The 20,770-nt window shown below is 35.2% G+C and overlaps 1 pseudogene; it reads left to right on the forward strand.

The window, feature by feature from the left end:
• Positions 1-2,752: 2,752 nt before the first annotated feature.
• The window catches only part of LOC114050429, a 28,890-nt pseudogene continuing 10,872 nt past the window's right edge, over positions 2,753-20,770 (forward strand).

Below are 20,770 nucleotides of genomic sequence, written 5' to 3' on the forward strand. Positions count from 1 at the left end.
TATAAAATTAGAAGATAGAGGGAGAAAATGCATAAGATAACTTCTAACTCAGCTATGATTCTACATATATGCAGGAACTAAAGAAAAACAGAAACAGTAATTTCTCTAATTGTTTTTCCATTTAAGTAAATGTATAAATAAAGGAAAAAAAGGAGAGAAAACATTTAAATTGTTGAGTGTATGAGAATAAAGGACTGATTTTTCTGACTTGTTTAAGCTCACAATCTAGTAAGTGACAAAGTTCAGATTAGAATCATGCTCTACAGAACCAGGAGAACATCGTGCTCAGTAACAGCCACATTGTGTGATGACTAATTTGGACAGACTTAGCTCTTATCAGAAATGCAAGGATCTAAGACAACTCCAAAAAACTCATGATGGAAAATGCTATCCACAACTGGAGAAAGAACTTGAGTCTGAATGGAGATGGAAGCATACTATTTGTTCTCCTTTTCTTTTGTTGTTTTCTTTTGTTTCTTCTTTATTGTGGTTCCTCTGTTTAGTTCTACTTCTTCTTTACATCATGCCTAATGTGAAAATATGTTTAATACGAATGTGAAAGTAGAACTTATGTCAGATTGCATGCTGTCTTGGAGAGGAGGGAGGAGAGAGAAGGGGGAAAATTTAAAACTCAAAATCTTATGGAAGTGACAGTTGAAAACAAAAAAATAAATTATTAAAAAAGAAAGAAAAAAAGAAAAAAAACATGCTCTACTTTCTTCTGATCTAGTGTTTTGTTTTGTTTTGTTTTTTCTTTCCATCACAACCTGAGCATTTCAAAGATATAGTAAAGCCATTGTTGTTGCTTTATCCATCATTTGTCTACTAGGTTTAAGTCTTGACTATAATTACCCGTTTGATATGATCCCCAGTCGACCCCAGTAGCTCACAGGAACTAAATATGTACACATGATTATGGATAAACATAAGAAATAAGTTCCTGAAATGTCTCTGCTTTAAAAAAAAAGTTATTTAGGAATTACAAGAGTAGCACTGGAGAAGACATATCCATTGGCAAAAAACAGAGTCATTCTATCACAGTCTATCACAGTCACCAGGATAAGGTTCATGCTTCATCACCTATAATCAGTATACTAGTAATATAGTTTTCAACTTCTACCTAAGCTGCCAACTCTTGCTGGTACTGTAGCATCCCTCTCGTGGAATCAACTTTCTTCATCTACCCTCAAGGAAGAAAGGACTGTATTCTCTGTGGGAGAGGCCATTCCTTCTCCTGGGTGTGGCTGCCCCTTAAGTCAGACTATATCCCTTGCTGTTTTGTCTATTGTAATCTCTACATTACAACCTCTATATTGTATTGTAATCTTTCCCAATTGAATTTGACCCAGGTAAAATTATGGATATGTCCTCTGAGTAAAACTAATGATTCTGTGAAATTTAATACACTATGAGAAATTAATTTCTTTGAAAAGCCTGCTATAAACTCACAGTATTGACTCCTGTAGTTGCCTCCTGGTTAACGTTAGCTGCTTACATGAAGTGTCAAAATTCCTAGGAAATATTTTTTTCATGTCCAAATCTAGCTTCCCCAGATAACAAAGTATATCTTAAATATATCCTCATGCCAACAGATGCCTCTGTGTCTAAATATGCAAACTTATAAAAAGCTAAACTTCAGCTTCTAGAAAATACGCCTCACATTCACTGCCTCCATCCCCATTTCACAAACTAACTACTTTAAAAAGCATACATTTCAGACATAGCTCTGGAATTATAATGTAGTGCTGGTCAGAAGAGCACCCTTCTTTGAATCTTCACTGGCTTCTCTGAAGGACGGTTTAGAATGTGGGCTTTGATCATACCCGAGTGTAATTCCCAACTCAGTCCTTCTTAACATACGATATGTAAGCTTCCTATAGATGGAGAACATAGTAAAGTTTTAGTGGGAAAAGGCACACAAGATTGAAGGAGGGAGTCAGAAAAACAAGGCTGTAAAACTGGGAAGGGGATATACATACTTCAAATCCCATAGACCCTGTTTGGCAAAGGCTTCTAGCAATATAAGCATTTAGGATTAAATGTAATCAAAAGAATCAAAAGAATGTCATCCTTCTCCCCTTCCCCATGTTTCTCAGATCTGAGGGATCCTCCATTTCCTGTGTGCCTCACCAGTCATTATTTTGACTGTGGCTGTGAGGAGAAGAGAGGTAAGGGAAAGTTAGGACTGATTAGAATCTGAACCAAGATGATTAACATATATTCTTGCCCTGTGTTTGACAACTATAACCTTATAGGCTGAGTAAAACTTTTCTGCCCCTTGCTTGTATGAGGTCAATAATTTTCACCTTCTCCCCTTTCTGATTTTGTACTAGGTTAGTCTTGTTACTTTATTGATGATTCCACCATGGATTATTGCTACAGCCACTCTGCCTTAATGCAATGTCTTCCTCTTGAATTGGGGTAGGGGAGAATTTAATTTTAAGGTCACTTCTGTATTCTTATTCTGCATGTACTGAGGGAAATCTGATTGCTCACTATGTGAGTTCAATCCCTAGAAGGTAAGGATATGTTTAACTTATGAGCCTATACTGTTTTACCAGAATTTCTCAGAGAAATCTTGAAATTACCTAATAATGATGGACTGAACTAGGAAATCTGAAAATCCTTTCAAAAGACACCAGTTGACCTTGCTCAACCTTTAAAAATTGAAGGCTGCCCTAAATAACATAGAGAAGTGATGCAGTCTAATAGAATTATAACTACACTGGAATTGAGCTGCTAGTATGTAATCATGTTGAAAGATAAGGAAGAGAAGAGTCAGGAGACCAGCATCCTGGGTCTCTCTTTATTACGGTATGACTATGGCAAGCTCATTTCAAAAATAATGTGAGAAAAAAACCAGTAAGCAAGCAAAAACATGTATCGTACCTGCTATCTGACTAACTCACAAGGATACTGTTGATAATTTTGTTATTGCTGCTGTTATTACTGCTGTTGCTTCTAACTTGTGATTTCATTGGTGAAGGGAACTAGTCAAGTGATTTTCCCAGGGTCATACAAGCAGTGTGTGTCAGAATCAGGGAATAAAGTCACAGAATTATTACTATTAGACCAGAACACTCTCTGAAGCTTCACATTTCATTTCATTGATTATTAGTTATCATTATTTGTAGTAATTATTAGTAATTAATCAATTGGCAAGTATTAATTTTTAAAGTGCTTACTAGATAGGAAACTACTGAAGGGCTGAGGATACAAAAAATGAAGCTAAAAACAGTTTCTGCTCTCAGGTAGTTAGATTCTAATGGGGAGATAACATGCAAATAAATTGGTACATTTAGTATAATAATTTCATGGGAATAAGTGGAGTACCCAGGCTGCATATTGATTATAACACACTCCATAACCAGCCTACCTTCTTTTACAGCATATTTTCTTTGATGTGTACAAGATCAGCATAATATGAATAGTGAATTCACCTTGGAGTCGGGAGGATCTGGGATCCTATCCTCACAAACTTTCAGATCTTTCCAAAACAGTAATTATGTGTAAGATAAATCAATATCACCTGTCTCCATGGTCTAACACAACAAGAACTGAATGACATAAAAGCTCAAAATGAACAGCAAAGATATCTAAGTCCTAACACTTAACAGGATCAGTCAGCACTCCTGGCCACCATGCTCAAGGAAGGCTTCACAAGACATTTAATGCACTTGTAAACAAACTATGCCCCCTATCCTCCATGTACCATGGAAAAATAATCTTTTAAAATATTTTATTTAATTGCATAAAATCAATTTGCTTTTATTCAACTATTATTCATGCCATATTTAATAATATTTACAGAGATGACAATGAGATTGAACATGTACAATGAGGAAAAAAAAGAAAAAAAAAACAAAAACACTGGTTCTGCAGCAGGAAGACCCAAGTACAAGTACCTCTTTGCTGCTTACTGATGGTGTGACATTAGGCAAGTTATATAACTTTTTTGGTCTCAGTTTCCTTATTTGTTAAAAGAGAAGGTTACCCTAGAATGCCCTGGAGGTCCCTTTCAGCTCTAAATCTATGACCTTTGTTCCTGTGATTTTATGTCTCAATATTTTTGAAAATCTTGATTTAACATTCTGTGATATAGTTATTTGAAGGACTGTTTCTCAGTTCAGTTTATTATAATACATAATTTTAATTGGATGTCTTAGCTGGAAAAGATCCTCATAAAAATATGCAGATCCCAAAATAAAAGCAATACATTGTTAACTATACTTAGTAAAGCATATCTCACTTTTTCAGTATTTTATTTTCCCCAGTTATATGTAAAAACATTTTTAACACTCATTTTTAAACTTTGAGCTCCAAATTCTCTCCCTTCCTTCCTCTCCACACCCTGTCATTGAGAAGGCAAGCCATTAGATATAGGTTATGCATGTGTAGTGATACGAAACATATTCGTAATAGTCATATTGTAAAAGAAAACATAAAAAACTCAAGAAAAATAAAGTAAAAATATGCTTCAATCTGTATTCAGACACCATCAATTCTTTCTCTGGAGATGGATAGCATTTTTCATCATAAGACCTTCAGAGTTGTCTTGGATCATTGTATTGCTGAGAATAGCTAAGTCATTCATAGCTGATTATCTTACAATAATTGTTGTTACTTTGTACACTGTACATTTCACTTTACATCAGCTAATGTAAGTCTTTCTGGATTTTTCTGAGAGTACCCTGCTTATCATTTCTTTTAGTGCAATAATAGTTCAGCCATTCCCCAATTGATGAGTATTTCTTCAATTTCCAATTTTTTGCTACCAGAAAAGAGATTCTATAAATATTTTTATTTGATTAGGTTCCTTTCTTTTCTGTTTTTTTTTTCTCTCTTTTGGGATACAGAGTTAGTAGTGGTATTGCTAGGTCAAAGGGTATGCATGGTTTTTATAGCCCTTTGAACATAATTGCAAATTGCTCTACAGAATAGTTGGATCAGTTCACAACTCTACCAGTTGTGCATCAATGTCTCATTTTCCCCACATACCCTCCAACATTTTTCCTTTCCTTTTCTATCTTATTAGCCAAACTAATGGGTATGAGGTAGGACCTCAGAATTATTTTAATGTGTATTTCTCCAATCAGTAGTGAGTTAGAACTTTTTTTTTCCTGTATAGCTATAGGTAGCTTTGATTACTTCTCAAAAATTTTTCCTATTTTTTGCTCACTTACCAATTGAGAAATGGCTCATTTTTTATAAATTTGACTCAGTTCTCTATATGTTTGAGAAATGAGGCCTATTGTCAGAGAAACTAGCTTCAATTTTTTTTCAATTACTATTGCTAATTGTATTTTCTTTCAGCCTATTCCTCATCCCATTTATTCTATTCTCTCTATTACCCTGTCCCTCCTCAAAAGTGTTTTGCTTCTGACTACCCCCTCCACCAATCTGCCCTCCCTTCTATCACTCCCCCCCTTCTTTTATACCCTTCCCTTCCTACTTTCCTATAGACTAAGATAGATTTCTATACTCAATTGAGTTTGTATGTTATTCCCTCTTTGAGCTAATTCTGATGAGACTAAGGTTCACTCATTCTCCCTCAACTCCTTGCTTTTACTCTCCACTGTAAAAACTTTTACTTGCCTCTTTCATTTGAGATAATTTGCCCCATTCTACCTCTTACTTTCCCTTTCTCTCAGTACATTCCTTTCTCACCTTTTAATTTTATTTTTGGTATCATCATGCAACTCACACCTTTGCCCTCCATCTATGTATACTCCTTCTAACTGCTCTAATAATGAGAAAGTTTTTATGAGTTAACAAATATCATCTTTCCATACAGGAATGTAAACAGTTTAACTGTATTATGTCCCTTATTATTTCCCTTTCTTGTTTACCCTTTTATGCTTCTCTCTCTATTTTTTTTTTGCATTAACTAAACACTTATTGACTTAGTATTGTTTTCACAACTGATATTGATATTTTTAAGGAGTTATTTTTTTTCTTCAGTGGATTTTTGTGCCTCTTTTTCCATTTAACCAATTCTGTTTTTCAAGGCATTCTTCTCATTGGCTTTTTGTACCACTTTTATCATTTGTTCTAGTTTATTTTTTAAGGAGTTATTTTCTTCCTTATTTTTTTGTGTCTCATTTAACAAGCTTTTGACTTTTCCCCATGATTTTCTTGCATCATTTTCATTTCTGCAACTTGTACTTATACTTTCAGGCTAGATCTCCCAGAGGGTGGCTAACTACTCTTTGAGTTTAGAGGTAATCCTATGGGTCTGTACTTCTAATATGGATGAGGTCCTAACATCAAATTAGTTATTATTACTTGATTACATGGTGTATTTTTATATTCTTAACAAATGGGTCCAGAGCTTAATGATTTTTATTTTCTAAGGTTTTGAATTAAATTTCCAAGTTTTTAAGTGTGCAGCTATAAGAATTTTTATAAGTGACACAGATGGTTTTCAGAAACAAAATTATATAATGGTGGCAACATTTACAAATATGCATTTTATTTTTTAAAACTTTTATTTTGTATTTCATTCTTCCACAATTACATATAAAAGCAATTTCTAATTTTCATTTTTAAAACTTTGAGTTCCAAATTCTCTCCTTTCCTCTGCCCTCCCCCCCATTGAGAAGGCAAGCAATTCCATATAGGTTATACATGTGTAGTCATGCAAAACACATCAATAATAGTCATATTGTGAAAGAAGACAAAGGAAAAAACTCAAGAAAAATAAAGTTAAAAAAATATTTCAATCTGTATTCAGACACCACCAGTTCTTCCTCTGGTGATGGATAGCGTTTTTCATCACAAGTCTTTCAGAGTTGTCTTGGATCATTGAATTGCTGAGAATGGCTAAGTCATTCACATCTGATCATCTTACAATATTTCTGTTACTTTGTACACACTACATTTCATTTTGCATCAGCCCATGCAAGTCTTTCCAGGTTTTTCTTAGAGCATCCTGCTTATCATTTCTTATAGTATAATAGTATTCCATCACAATCACATACCATAACTTGTTCAGCCATTCCCCAATTGATGCATATCCCCTTAATTTCTAATTCTTTGCCCCCTGAAAAGAGTTGCTATAAATACTTTTTTGTAAATATAGATCCTTTTCTTTTTTTCTTCTTTTTTTAAATCACTTTTGGGATACAGACCTGGTAGTGGTATTTCTAGGTCAAAGGGTATGCATGATTTTGTAGCCCTTTGAGCATAGTTCCAAAGTGCTCTACAGAATGGTTGGATGAATTCACAACTCCATCCAACAGTTCATTAAAGTCTCACTTTTCCCCACATTCCCTCCGACATTTATCATTTACCTTTTCTGTCCTATCAGCCAATCTAATAGGTATGAGGTTGTACCTCAGAATTGTTTTTATTTGCATTTCTCCAATAAATGATAAGAGTACTTTTTCATATGGCTACTAAACATATTTTCAAAATCCTCTCTCCTTAGACAAGTTTCTTTTGAAATGTGGCTTTTTCCTATTGTTTTTTTTCTCTTTTTAAAAATTATGATATTTGTAGACATCACAAACATAACAAATTCTGTATACAAAGAACAGAAAATGAAGATGGAATATATTTTGTGCAGCTTTTCTCCAAAATATGTTAAATTTAAGATGGAAATATTACCTTCTGCCTTCTTCTATGTCTTTGGAAAAGATTTCATTGATAACCCATTTTCTTTTTTTTTTCATTTTTTAGTCATTAATATTGCTATTCTTCCTATTGTTAACTCACAATTCTCCATGCCCCTCTCCCCTCAAGCAAAACCCTTTCTTTATGAAAAAGGGAAAAGCATAAAGAAGCAAAATAAGTCCACACATTGAACAAGTCTGAAGGTTTAGATCTCATTCTATACCTGGTCCATTGCCTCAATGCCAAAGCTAGGAATCATGGTTCATCATCATTCTTCTGGAGTTGTGATTTGTTGTATTGATCAGAGATTTTATGTCTTTCAACACTGTCTTCCTTTACTATGCTATAGTCATTATATAAATTGTCATCCTGGCTTTACTCACTTCACTCTGCATTAGTTCATATAAGTCACTATGGAAAATAAAAGGCAACATTTTCTATGGTTGGAACAACAACATGACAGCATACTGCACTTCCAATTTTTGGTAGGAACAGAAAGATCTGGGGTCAAATGCTAACATGTGTTTTTGTCTCCATAAGACTTGAAGCAAAGAGGACTATCATTTATCTGAGCTGGTTTATATGTTCAGATGTTGTCCAGTGTGTGAGGAGGCTGAGAACAGTTTTAAGGTCAGCCCAGGGTTAAGTACCACCAAAGGGGAAGACAACACAAAGTAAACAAGAGGGGAATATAAGCCAAAAAAATGGAAATTGCTAATGATCTCAGGAATAAGAAAACTGCTAAATTCCTTGAGCATAGGTAGATAAATCAATAGGGAAGATATTACTAACAGAAAGAAATATGGACCAAAGGTCAGATAAATGAATGTAGGTATCTATGAATAAATGTTGTAAGTCAAAGGAAGTGAATCAAGACCTGTTGAGTCCAAGACTGTGAGGATGCTCTAGAGGGTCTTTTCAGGAATGTTTTAAGAAAGAAATACTTGTAAAATCAGAATTTATGGTCCGACAACAACAACAATAAAAATTGGAAGAATAGAAAGTAATCAAACAGAAGGAATCCACAGTGGCAGGTCTCATCACAAAACAAAGGAGAGTAGAATTGTTTGGGAATGCAAATACACTGAAATAAAGGCCAATATGAAAGAATAGAAGCAAATAGCAATAACATTAAAAAATACATGATCAGCATAAAAACATTGATTTGAAGATGCTTAGAGACAACTTGATAATTGTTTCTCAAAAAAACATTCTGTGTTGAAAAACCTAAATGTCATAATATAAGACATCAATCAAAAAATTAGCCAAAATTTCTGAACTCAGAAAATAAGGTTTTGATAAGAAAAATTCACAAAGCACCTTCAGAAAAAAAAGAAAAGTATTATTAACTTCAAGATGAACAGTACTTAAATTTAACTTTCCCAATCACAAGCAATAAATTATACAATTGGCCAGGAGAAAGAAATTCAAACATAAAAGAAAAGAAATTCAGATAGTGCAAAACTTTTTTGAACACACACACACACACACACACACACACACACACACACTGGACACATCAGAACCTTCAGGAGAATAATGTGTTTTGAAGAACGTAGGAGCTCAAGATGCATCCAAAGGTAATGATCTATAAAACTGAAACTATTTATTAATGAAAAAAATGGGACATTCAAGAATGAAAAGACAGGTGAAGTATTCTTAAAAAGAAAACCAAACCTAAACCAATTATTGCTTTGCAAACATCCCAGAAAACAGAAATATAGGAAAGGTAAACAAATACAAAAAAATAAAACAAAAGAAGGTTCATGCAACAAAATAAATTATCTCAGGGAGGACAAAGGAAAAACAAACAACTGAACAGAGAAAAATATCTTTGAAGCCAATAATAATAATAATAATAATAAAACCAACTACAACACAACAATAACAATAGATAAATCATTTTGAGATTCATTTTCTAACTATAAAACAGGTACGAGTAAAAGTGGTAGCCAAATAGAAGAACTGATACTGGAGAAATAGTGATGAAATATCATCTGCATGTAGGTGAATCAATATTTTTAAGGGAACAAATTTCAGAATGAGAGGGCACATGAAAAAGAAAAGGGGAGGAAAATGTTGGCATAGTAAATAGAGAAGACGGCCTGGAATTAGGATGACCTGAGTTCAAATCCAGCTTTAGATATTTATTAGCTGTACGACCTTGAACAAATTACTTAATCTTTTTGACTCAGTTTCCTCATTTATAAAACCAATATAAATATTATATTAAATTTATATGCTCCAAATATCTTAGCACCTTAATTCTTAAAGAAAAAAAATTAAGTATGAGAAAGAATTGACTTTGAGTTCTGTCTTTGACACAAACTTGTTCTGTGGTCCAGAAACAGTCAATTAATATTTGTTAAGCACTTATCATATTCCAAGTTAAATGATGAAGATACATGAAAGGCAAAAGAAAGTCCCTGCTCTCCAGGTGCTGATAGCCTAATTAAGGAAACAATAGACAAAGGACTGTGTCCAAACAAGCTGTAAAAAAAAGAATAAAATGGAAACAATCAAGAGATGGAAGGCACTGAAATTATATGATATTAGAAGAGCTTCTAGCCTAAGGTTGGGTTTTAGCTGGTACTTGAAGGAAGCCAGAGAATTTAGGAGGTGGAGATGATAAGGGAGAGCATTCTAGGCTTGAGGGACAGGCTGTGAAAAATGTCCAGAGTTGAGAGATAGAGTGTCTTACTCAAGGAAGAGCAAGAAAAGTAATATCACAGAGTCAAAGACATGCATCGGTGGATTAAAGTCTAAGAAGACTACAAAGGTGGAAGTCTGAAAGAAAATTTATGAAAAACTTTGAATAAAGAATGTTTCCTATTTGGTCCTGACAGTGATCAGGAGTCACCAGAATTTATTGAGTAGAAGATTGAATGGGGAGATCTGTACTCTAGAGAGATCACCTTGACATCTGAGTGGAAGATGGCCTAGAGTGGGGAGAGGCTTGTGGTAGACAGAGCAATTGATTGGCATGAAGTGATAGTGGGTCTGAACTCTGCTAGTGACAGTGTCAGGAAAGAAGAGGGTGGGGAGTTTGTGAGAGAGATTGCAAAGGTGAAACCCAATAACCTTGACAACAGATTGGAAATGGGTAGCAGTTGTTGAGGGAGTGTGGAGTCAAGGACGACATGTAAGTTGTGAGCCTGTGTCACTATGAGCATGGGTGTACCCTCAAGAATAATAGGGACTTTTAGAAGAGGGGAAAGTTGAGTTTTTTTTTTTTATTTGTTTTTTTTGGGGGGGGAAGAACATGAATTCAGTTTTGGACATGTTGAGTTTAAAATTTCTAGTTGACATCCAATTTTAGATGCCCAATAGTCAGTTGGTTATGTAAGAATGGAGGTCAGAACTTAGGGCTAGATAAGTAACCTCCTCTTCCTATAGAAAATTTTCTAAGACTCTGAGTTGTAGAGACGACAATGCTAACTTGAAATAATATAGGGTGATTCTTGATCTGTTGTTCTATATCAATGAAATCACAAATCCAGTTCATTTCCCCAGGTCACTATTTGCTTGATTGGATATTTTAATATTTCTAATTCTGCAGAGTCTTTTGCTGGAAATATTTTGCTCCCAATTTTCATCTACAGTACTTTTCTCCATTGCCCATTGGATCATTTTCAGATGAATTCCTAAGAGACTCTGTTATTCTCTGATTTACAGCCACACAACATCACTGGAAGAAAATTGATGTCAGTGACAAAAGATTTAGAAGAAGACTCCTAGGGGAACACTCCCCTATTCTTACAAAGGATCTATAGGAGGATGTGGACAAGAATCTCATGGATTGAGACCCGTATTAGAATCAACCTACACTTTTAGAGGAAGTACCTAACTGTGACATAGAGGACCTATGAAAGGTGAAGTAAAATTCATAATGCTGCCTATTCTTCTCATCTCATAGAATTGTTGCAAGTTGAATAAGTAAAAATGCTTTGAAAGCTTTAAAGTACTTTACAAAGGTGAGGTATATTGTTCTATTGTGAAAATAAATAAATGTGGAAGATTTTGAGCTCTTTAGAAGAAAAGCAATATATATACTTAAAGTAAGATTGACCCTTCTGTTCAGTGCTTTCCTCATAAGAATAGTGTAGGTGATATCATATGCCCCCTACCTTTCTTATTTTTATCTCTAAAAGGTTTTACATTTATGGGAGATTGGTACTTGATAAGAATTTAATATAATATAAGGGAAAAGGCACTTAGGAGAATCATTAAAGTGCTATACAGATAACATTTTTATCACCATCTGGAATTAATCTCCCTGAAGAATTCAGAAGCTCCCCAAAATGGTTGACTATGCATAATCACAGTGCCGACTCTGCTGACTATTGGGATTTCTTTCCCCAATGGAACATACTATATTGAATAATGGGTATTGATAACTTGTAGTGTCAGGAAAAAAAAACGTACTATGCTTGGTTGATTAAATGTTTGTATAGAATAGTTACATGAAAAGATAAGGAAATATATATGTATGTATGTATGTATGTATATATGGTGTAATTATGACTTCCTCCCTTTCCTAGCTTCCTATGACCATTCAGACACCAATCAGTAAATAAGGTTTTCTGAGCTCTTGACCTTCCTTAATTATTTTTTACTTCCTCCTGTTATTATATTTTTCACTTGCAGAAGATATTTTTCCTCCCTCCCATCTACCTCCAGTTAAAAAAAAAAGAAAAACAAAACCATTATAAAAAAAAAAAACAGGTCATCAAACCAAATAAATCTCCACATTGTTTGTGTCTGAAAATGTATATCTCATTCTACATTTTGAGTCCATTACCTCTCTATGAGGAGATAGGTAGCATGTATAATCATCCTAGTATAGCACAGGAGATGCTATCCAGGCCAATTTTCTTTTTTGCATATATGTGGAAACTGAGGGCCAGAGAGGTTGTTTCACATTCCACAGAGGCCATCTTGTTTCTATCTACACTGTCTGTTTCCAGACTACCAAACTTTGCTATTTTCCCTCCCATTGTGCCTTCTGGACCAGAGACCATGCTCTGGAACAAAGGGGTGAAACACACCATCAGTGGTCCTCATGTAGCCCACAATACTCCCAAATGCAGTCTAAACCAGATTAAAATGTAATTGGGAAATATTTAACATATTACATATTACATTTTACATATTACATGTTACATTTTAAAGCTAAGTCAATATGTCCAATGGGATCCTTATGTCTGGATTAGTAGCACCCATTCCTATGTGAGTTTGACAATATCTTTCAGGAGGTCTTGGCTCTTTTAACTCTGGAGCTCCATTTCTAGGAGCCATGCTGTCTCATTGTCCATTTTATCTATTCGTTTCTAATTATGCTTCATATTTTACCCAAGAAACCTTCTTGCCATTTTACCTGCAACTCTGCTCTTCAACTCTGGACCCTTAATCAAAATCAAAATTATCTTTGCTACTAAACAGTACAATTCCCGTATTTTTCCACTCACCATTCATGTGATTTACTACTCCAAAATTCTTCTTCCCAGCTACCACTTTCCAAAATGTATGATCTCCCCACTTTATAATATAACTTCCTTGAGAGTGGAAACTATTGCTACTATACTTTAATCCCAAGTCCTTAGGACACAGTAAGTATTTAACAAAGATTTTTTCATTTAGTCATTAATAACATGCTTACGGTCATACAGCTAAAGAGTATGAGAAGCAGTATTGGAACTAAGGCCCTATAACACCAGATCTGGTGCTCTTTTCACAAGATCATGTTGTATCTTGCATTTTCTTATCTCTATACATGGAATGTCTGCCCACTATAAAGATAGCTTCTTCAAGTAATGGATTATTTTGTTTTCAAGTCTGAATTACTCATTCCTATCATGGTGCTGTACATGTGATAGGTGCTTAATAAATATTTGATGAATTGAATTCCATGGCATAAAACTACCCAACTTTGTTAATTCACTGTCACATGTACTACAGTTAGCATTTTGTTTTTGAAAAAAAAAGGATACTTTTTACTTTTAGTGAATGTTAACTTAAGTCACTATAAATGTTTATAATGTTTCATAAAACTTATCAGGGGCACCTTAATATTGGTGTTGTGAATTTCACTGTACTGATATTAGAAAGATGCTAGTGTAGGTAAAGTGTTCTTTATTCTTTAGTGAGAAGGACATATTCCCAATCTTTATTTTCTGTGTCTTTTAACTTAATAGCACTGATATTCTTTGGTAGCATATTGTTCCCTCTCTTCCTTGGGTAAAGAACTTGCTTTCTATTTTCTCTCACTTATGTCCCTTTATCATGTTTATGTATATTTTCCTATGTTATTGTCGACTTTGCTTTTTCTTCTAAACTATACACTGCAGTGAAAGTCATCAGGTTCTGTGGAGAAACCTTAGATTTCCTTTAATCTTGACAGAAATCAGGCCTTCACACAATTTCCCTGACTCCACTTGTATCATCCTATCTCCCCCAACCCCTTCAGATCCTTTTTATATATAATTTTCCCCAATTAGGATAAAAAATTATTGAAAGCACAGACTTTCTTCACATTTATATCCTCCAGTACTTCATACAGTATAGTAAGAGGTTAATAATTATTTTCATCCATCCATCCATCTCTCTCTCTCTCTCTCTCTCTCTCTCTCTCTCGTTCTCTCTCAGCTTTTGGAATACTGCCCCTTTTGGCATCTCCTAGTGTGGAAAGTCTGGAAAGCAGAATCTTGATGACTGTGAAAAATGCTTTATAGAGATAGAGAAGAATCAGTAGACATTCTGTAACTTGTTCCAGTAGGCTAACCATCCCAGTTGAAAATGAGGCTCTTTGGCCACAAAAACATTTAAAAAAGTCTAAGTCAGGCTCTACCTACTGAACTTCTCTGCCAATGGTTGTCCTTCTTCCCTCATGGAAACTGGTGAGATACAATGCTATAAAAGTGGAGACCTGAGGGCTTTCTGTCCATCCTGCCTATGTGGAACTAAAAAAAAAAATCAAAATAAGTCTCAGTCCTTGGCCTTTGCATTTCTCATTTACATCCTAGGTAAAGGGATTAGAACTTCTGAAGAGGAGAACAAACATCCAGCATATTCCTGGTATCTGATTTTCACAGCCAGTTTAACATTAGAGCATAGATGAGCAAGAAATGACTTTTTACAGGGAACATCTTGACCAAGTCCAATGGTAACTGGGGAAAGAACTCACTTGGAAGTCATTCCATATATGGATATGGACTTGGTGGGACCAAAGTTATGCAGGAACTGAGGTATGTGTGGGAGAATTTTTGTCCCTTTGTTCCTATTATATTTTTAAAGTAAATATCCCTTTGTAAAAATAAATTGTTGTTAGGTAGTTAAATATATTTGGAGTGCTAGTCACTGGCACCTAATAATGTGGTAATCACAGTTACTTGTTGTTATTGTCATTTCAGTTACGTCTGACTCTTCATGATCCCATTTTGGGGTTTCCCTGACAAATATATTGGAGTAGTTTGCCATTTGCTACATCAGCTCATTTTACAGATGAGGAAACTGAGGCAAACAGTGTTAAGTGACTTGACTTTCCCAGGGTCGCATAGCTATTAAGTATCTGAGGCCAGATTTGAACTCAGGAAGATGAGTCTTCCTGACTCCAGGCTCAGCACTCTATCCACCTTACTACCAACACAGCTAATGTGGGCTCAAATCAATAGCATTAAGAAAGAAATATTCCCAAACGTTTTAGGGGTCCCTAAAACCCTGACGCTGGTGTGGAAGATGTAGCTGGCCTGGAAATGTGACAGTAGGTAAGATCATACTCACTACACATTTTGTTTTAACATTTAGGTTAAAATATAACCTTTAGTCACTAACAAGGTATTTCATCATTCTTTCATCATTTAATCATTGTAGATGGATGAAATTCTATCAATTTTAACTTTTCTCTCTCCAATCAGAATACAAATTCTAGATTGCTTTCCATTTATTTCTTATAGCCCTATACCTCCATAAAGAATAGAACATCATAGCCATACATTAAATACACATTACATCACTCTATGGCCACACCACATTGTTGATTCAGAATAAACTACCTGTCAAGTATTGGTCATGCAACAAAAACTCTTGCCTAGTTGTTTCATCTGTAAAATCAATAATGTACTTGGTACATACCAGATACTATATTTTGCACTGGGAATACAAAGATCAAAATGAAATAGTCCCTTTCCTGGATGAACTTAGATTTACATTTCATTTTATCAGAAGAGACAACATGCTGCTGCTGCTGCTGCTGCTGCTCTTGTCATTTGTCCTTCCTGCTTGAAGAGGACCAAGACATTACAATGTTGGGGTCAACCTATAGTGTGTTTGACTGTGGCTGATCAGTCAAATACCAACTCAGAAGTCTCTACCACAAGTTGGGTTGTTTGAACATTTGGGACAGAGATGTCTGGATTTGCACATCTCACATTTCCTTTGTGCTAATGTCATTCTGGTTTGCTCAGAGAGCACAGCCCCTTCTTTGATATGGGCATGCCATGCTGGTGGTGTCAGTCTCACAAATGATACTAAAGTTCTTCAGAGACACTTTGAGAGTGTCCTTGTATCACTTCTTTTGACCTCCATATGAGCATTTGCCTTCTGCAAGTTTTCCACATAGAATAGTCTTTTAGGTAAACATGTTTGGCATTCAGGCTATGTGGCCAGCCCATCAGAGTTGCACTCTCTGAAGTAGAGTTAGAATGGTTGGTAGATCGGCTCTACAGAGGACCTCAGTGTCCAGTATCTTATCTTCAGACTCTTCTTAAGACAATTCAAATGGAAATGGTGCGTGTCAACTTCATCATCTATGTGGACATCCATGGAAAGCATACTGCCCAGGTAACTGAACTTATCCACAGCATTCGAAATGGTTCCATTTGCTAAAACCAATGGTTCCATGTATGGGTGATGCTGGATGGTAAGGAACCTCAGTTTTCTTGGTGTTGATAATTCGACCAAAATTAGCACAAGTGGCAGAGAATAAATTGATACTGTGCTGCATCTCAGGCTCAGAGGATGCATTCAGTGCACAATCATCAGAAAAAAACAAAAAGATGTGTATCAACTCTTCCTCCAATTTAGTCTTTTTCTTGTAGCCTCTTCAATTTAAATAGCTGAGTATCAGCGTGGTAGTTATCCTTGATGCTATTTCTGCCCTTGATGAAGGTGCCTGACAACATTGCATAAAACATCATGCTAAAAACATGGGAGCAAGCACACATCCTTGCTTTGCTCCATTGGTGATGGGGAAAGCATGAGAGCATCATCCTTTATCTGGAAACAGAATCTCATCTGCCTTCTTCCTGAGCCAAGAATCCCACATATCTCTGAGCTTCTTTTGCACTTTGCTTTTGATGGAGTTAAACTCTGCCTTCTTAGAGACAGATGGATTGTCCTGCTGGTAAAACTCATGGAGATCTTATATTTTTTTATTTAGCAGCTTCTGAATTTCCCCATTGTTTTTGAAAAATAAATCCTGATGCTTGAGTGTGTACTGGCCCAGATGAGTAAATGTGCTGTTGTACACCAAGTCTCTGAAAGCTGCCTATTCCTTTTCTGCTCTACTCTTGCTACTGTGTGCTGACTCAGCTTTCCCTCTAGGTCAGCAATAAACTGTGTAAACATGAAGAATCACTCTAATCTGTTGAGATTGAGTTTCCTGGTTTTGAGTTGAGAATATTGCTTTTGTTGAATATGAATCTTTAGCTTGTAGAGAATAAGTCTATTATAATCAGTCCAGCACTCTATGCCACACACTCTCACATCCTGCCTGTCTATTGTCCTTACAAAAACATAGTCTACTAAATGCCAGTGCTTGCTGCAAGGGAAAACACACCATGTTTCATTGCATTTATGTAAATGCAAGACAATGTTGGTGATGAGAAGGTTATCGAGAGGCATGAATCTTTAGTAGTAAGTGACCGCTGCTGTTGCTGTTTTTTTGACTCCATTCCTCCCAAAGACTCCCTCCCATATTTGATAGTCTGTGTCTACTCTGGCATTAAGGTCACCCAGAATTACAAGCTTGTCCTCTTTCAGCCCATTAATGATGAAGGTCTCCAGGTCTTCATAAAATTTTTCTTTGACCTCATCGTGGTTCCTCATTATGGGAGCATACACACTGATGATGGCAGCAAAGGTGTCAGTTTCACTCTCTTTCAGAGTCATTGAAGTCCATCGACAAGACAAAAGTCAAGGCAACTAACAACGACCTGGGATGCAGGGGATGATCATGGCCTCTTCAATGTCTGTTCAAGCTCTAAGTGTTCCATAGAGCCTGCTTCTGCTACCTTCATGGTCCATTAGAACAAATTGTTTTCATCTGCCTATTCTGCTGGTCTTTACATGCTTGGGGTAGACATCCCCCTAGCTCAACAACTGGTTGGAGGCCTGTGGGTTACCCTCAACCCAATTTAACGTATATGCCAAGATAGCTTCATTAAATATGCTACAGCTTGTTGGAACCACAGGTGAGAGTTGGTGAATCAGGTAAGCACCAAAGGTGCTAATAAAGGTGCCCTAAAAAAGCCTTGGCAAGCTCTCACACCAGAGGTGCTAGTCCTCCTTGGAAACCCCATACACACCTGAGACAATATGCACATAACAAAGCATACACTAAATGTATAGAAAATAAAATGCAAGTTGACTTGGGGGAGGGGATCTTTCCATTATTAAATTTCATGAGAATATTTAGATCAAAGGATTTTCTAATGATTCCATACCCTTTGGCTTCCATTGATTTTTCTCTGTATATTCTATTTAATTTGAAAGGAAATAAATTCTGTAATTTGTCATGCTTATGCACATAGGAAATAAAATAGATGAATTAATTTTTCATAAAACTTTATTTGGTAAAGAAAAAAATTAGTATCATAGTGCTATTCTTTGTCAAATTCACACTTTCCCCTGCACTAACATGTTACCTTTGGGAATATTTCACTAGGATCATATAGTTAATTGCCAAATATTTCCTGTGTCCTCCACATTTCTTTTCAGCCCTAAAAATCTAGAATTCTATTTTGATTTGTAATGTCCATGTTCTTTTTATATATACACATGAATGCACTGAAAGAAAGCTGTAGGCCTCAGTTCCCTTATCTATAAAATAAGGATGAATAATACTGCTATTAAATCATAAGGTTTCTGAGTTCTATGTAAACTTTAACACACTAGATAAATGAGCTATCATTATTCTAATTTAAACATGAAATGCACACAACTCTAGGCTTCAATTTTGTGATTTGAAAATGTATATGTGCACTTCATAATGCATATGGATCATTGGTAAAAAGCTAACTTCTCGTAGAAAACTCCACCTTTAATCTATGTTGTAATGAATTGGGTAAGAACTTGATCCATTATTGTATTAGCATGAGGAAATCCTATTAAAGCAGGTCAGTACTTTCTATGACTGACTAATAGTTTTAAAGACATACCTCAGTCACCAAGAAGTTAAATGACATATGACTAGTATGTGTCAGAGGCAGGACCTGAATTGAGATTATACTGGTTCCAAGGCCAGCTCAGTACAACATACTGAATCTCACTTGTAAGAAGATTGCACAAAAATAGATAAATAATTGTCAGAATAGTTTATTTATTCCATTATGAGAGCAAGTTGCTTATTGTTTCTGAACCTCAGTTTCCTTATCCATAAAATTATTAGTATTTGCAATACTTAGATTATATGATTTCTGAGAAGTACTTCATGAACATTAAAACCCTGGATAAATAAGCTATCATTATTCTAATTTAAACACAAAATACACACTAATGAGATGCAAATATCATCCATAAATTGCCAACTTTGGAGAGATTTAGAATAATGAAAAACCAGGACAAATGAAAATTTCAAATATAGTCATCACATTTGTTCTCTAAAGCCCATTCACATATTTTAGTACAATTCAGTTTCAAGTAAAACCACTATTGACTTGACTTATCTAGATCAGTAGCCTATATTACTCAGCCCTCATCTGCATTCGTGTTACATAGAATTGGCTTTATGTTACATTACAAAATATATAGCAGGAACACCCTTTCCCTTTAAAGTCTTCTCTTCCGATAAGGACGTACATAAAATAAAATCACATAAGTTATACTACTTTTTGTTTCTTTTTCATCATGTACAAAGTAAATGGGGCTCAGGTGGCTTTAGATAGGCCAAGGCCTCTCTACCTGATAAATGTGTTCATCTTATGAAATTTGCATAGGAATGCAAAGGAGGAGTAGAAACTGATGGTCAGAGCAAAATTCTTCAGAATGTAATTTTAATGAGCATCTTGTGAATGGTGATGTTTTTAAATCAGATTATCACTTTAGCTTTGTCTACTAGAGAGTTATTGGTTGATGTTATTAGTAAATATTAAATCTCCTGAAAAAGCATTAAACAATCAATTCTCTGAACCTCACAGTGTTGTTTCAAGGAAGGCATGTTGTAAACTCTTAAGCACTCAGTAAACAGAAGCTGCCATTATTATGAAATTGGATGTAGAAAGGAAAGCTTTTACAACAGTTTGTTACTTGAGAAATTTCTAGATCCATGTATTGAATATTGATTACATAGTTTTGTCACTGATGGTGAAAAGTGTTGTTAATGATATATATCCAATGTTTGTCCAGGTCTTTACTCTTTATTTTAAAAAATTTGTGACTCTTAAGATTCTAAAGACTAAGAAATGCCTAACTTTTAGTATGTTTTAATCCGTTTGCTGATTCATCCATTCAACAATTGCTAATCAGCCATGCTATATATGAAAAGCATTATCTTGTAGTGGACAGAAAACTGACCTTCAAGACAGGAAGACCTGGGTCCAGGCTCACCTAGGACACTTACTGCCTTTGACTCTAGGCATATTCCCCACTCCTTAGGGTCCTGGAGCAACTCTCTCAAGTTGGAGAACAATTGTTGACCTGCATTGGTAGAAGGATTTTCCTCACTAGGAGTCCCATATTATTAATCTATTTAGAGATCTAGTTTATAGCCTACTATTATCCCCTTAGGTGTGTTAGTACTTTTTTCTTCAACTTATCTTGCATATATTTACCCATTTATATGATGCATTCCCTAGTAGAATGTAAGATCTTTGAGAGCAGGGATCTATCTATCTATCTATCTATCTATCTATCTATCTATCTATCTATCTATCTATCTATC

This window comes from Vombatus ursinus, unplaced genomic scaffold (genome assembly GCF_900497805.2).
Source record: "Vombatus ursinus unplaced genomic scaffold, bare-nosed wombat genome assembly UNPS02003292.1, whole genome shotgun sequence".
NCBI lineage: Eukaryota > Metazoa > Chordata > Mammalia > Diprotodontia > Vombatidae > Vombatus > Vombatus ursinus.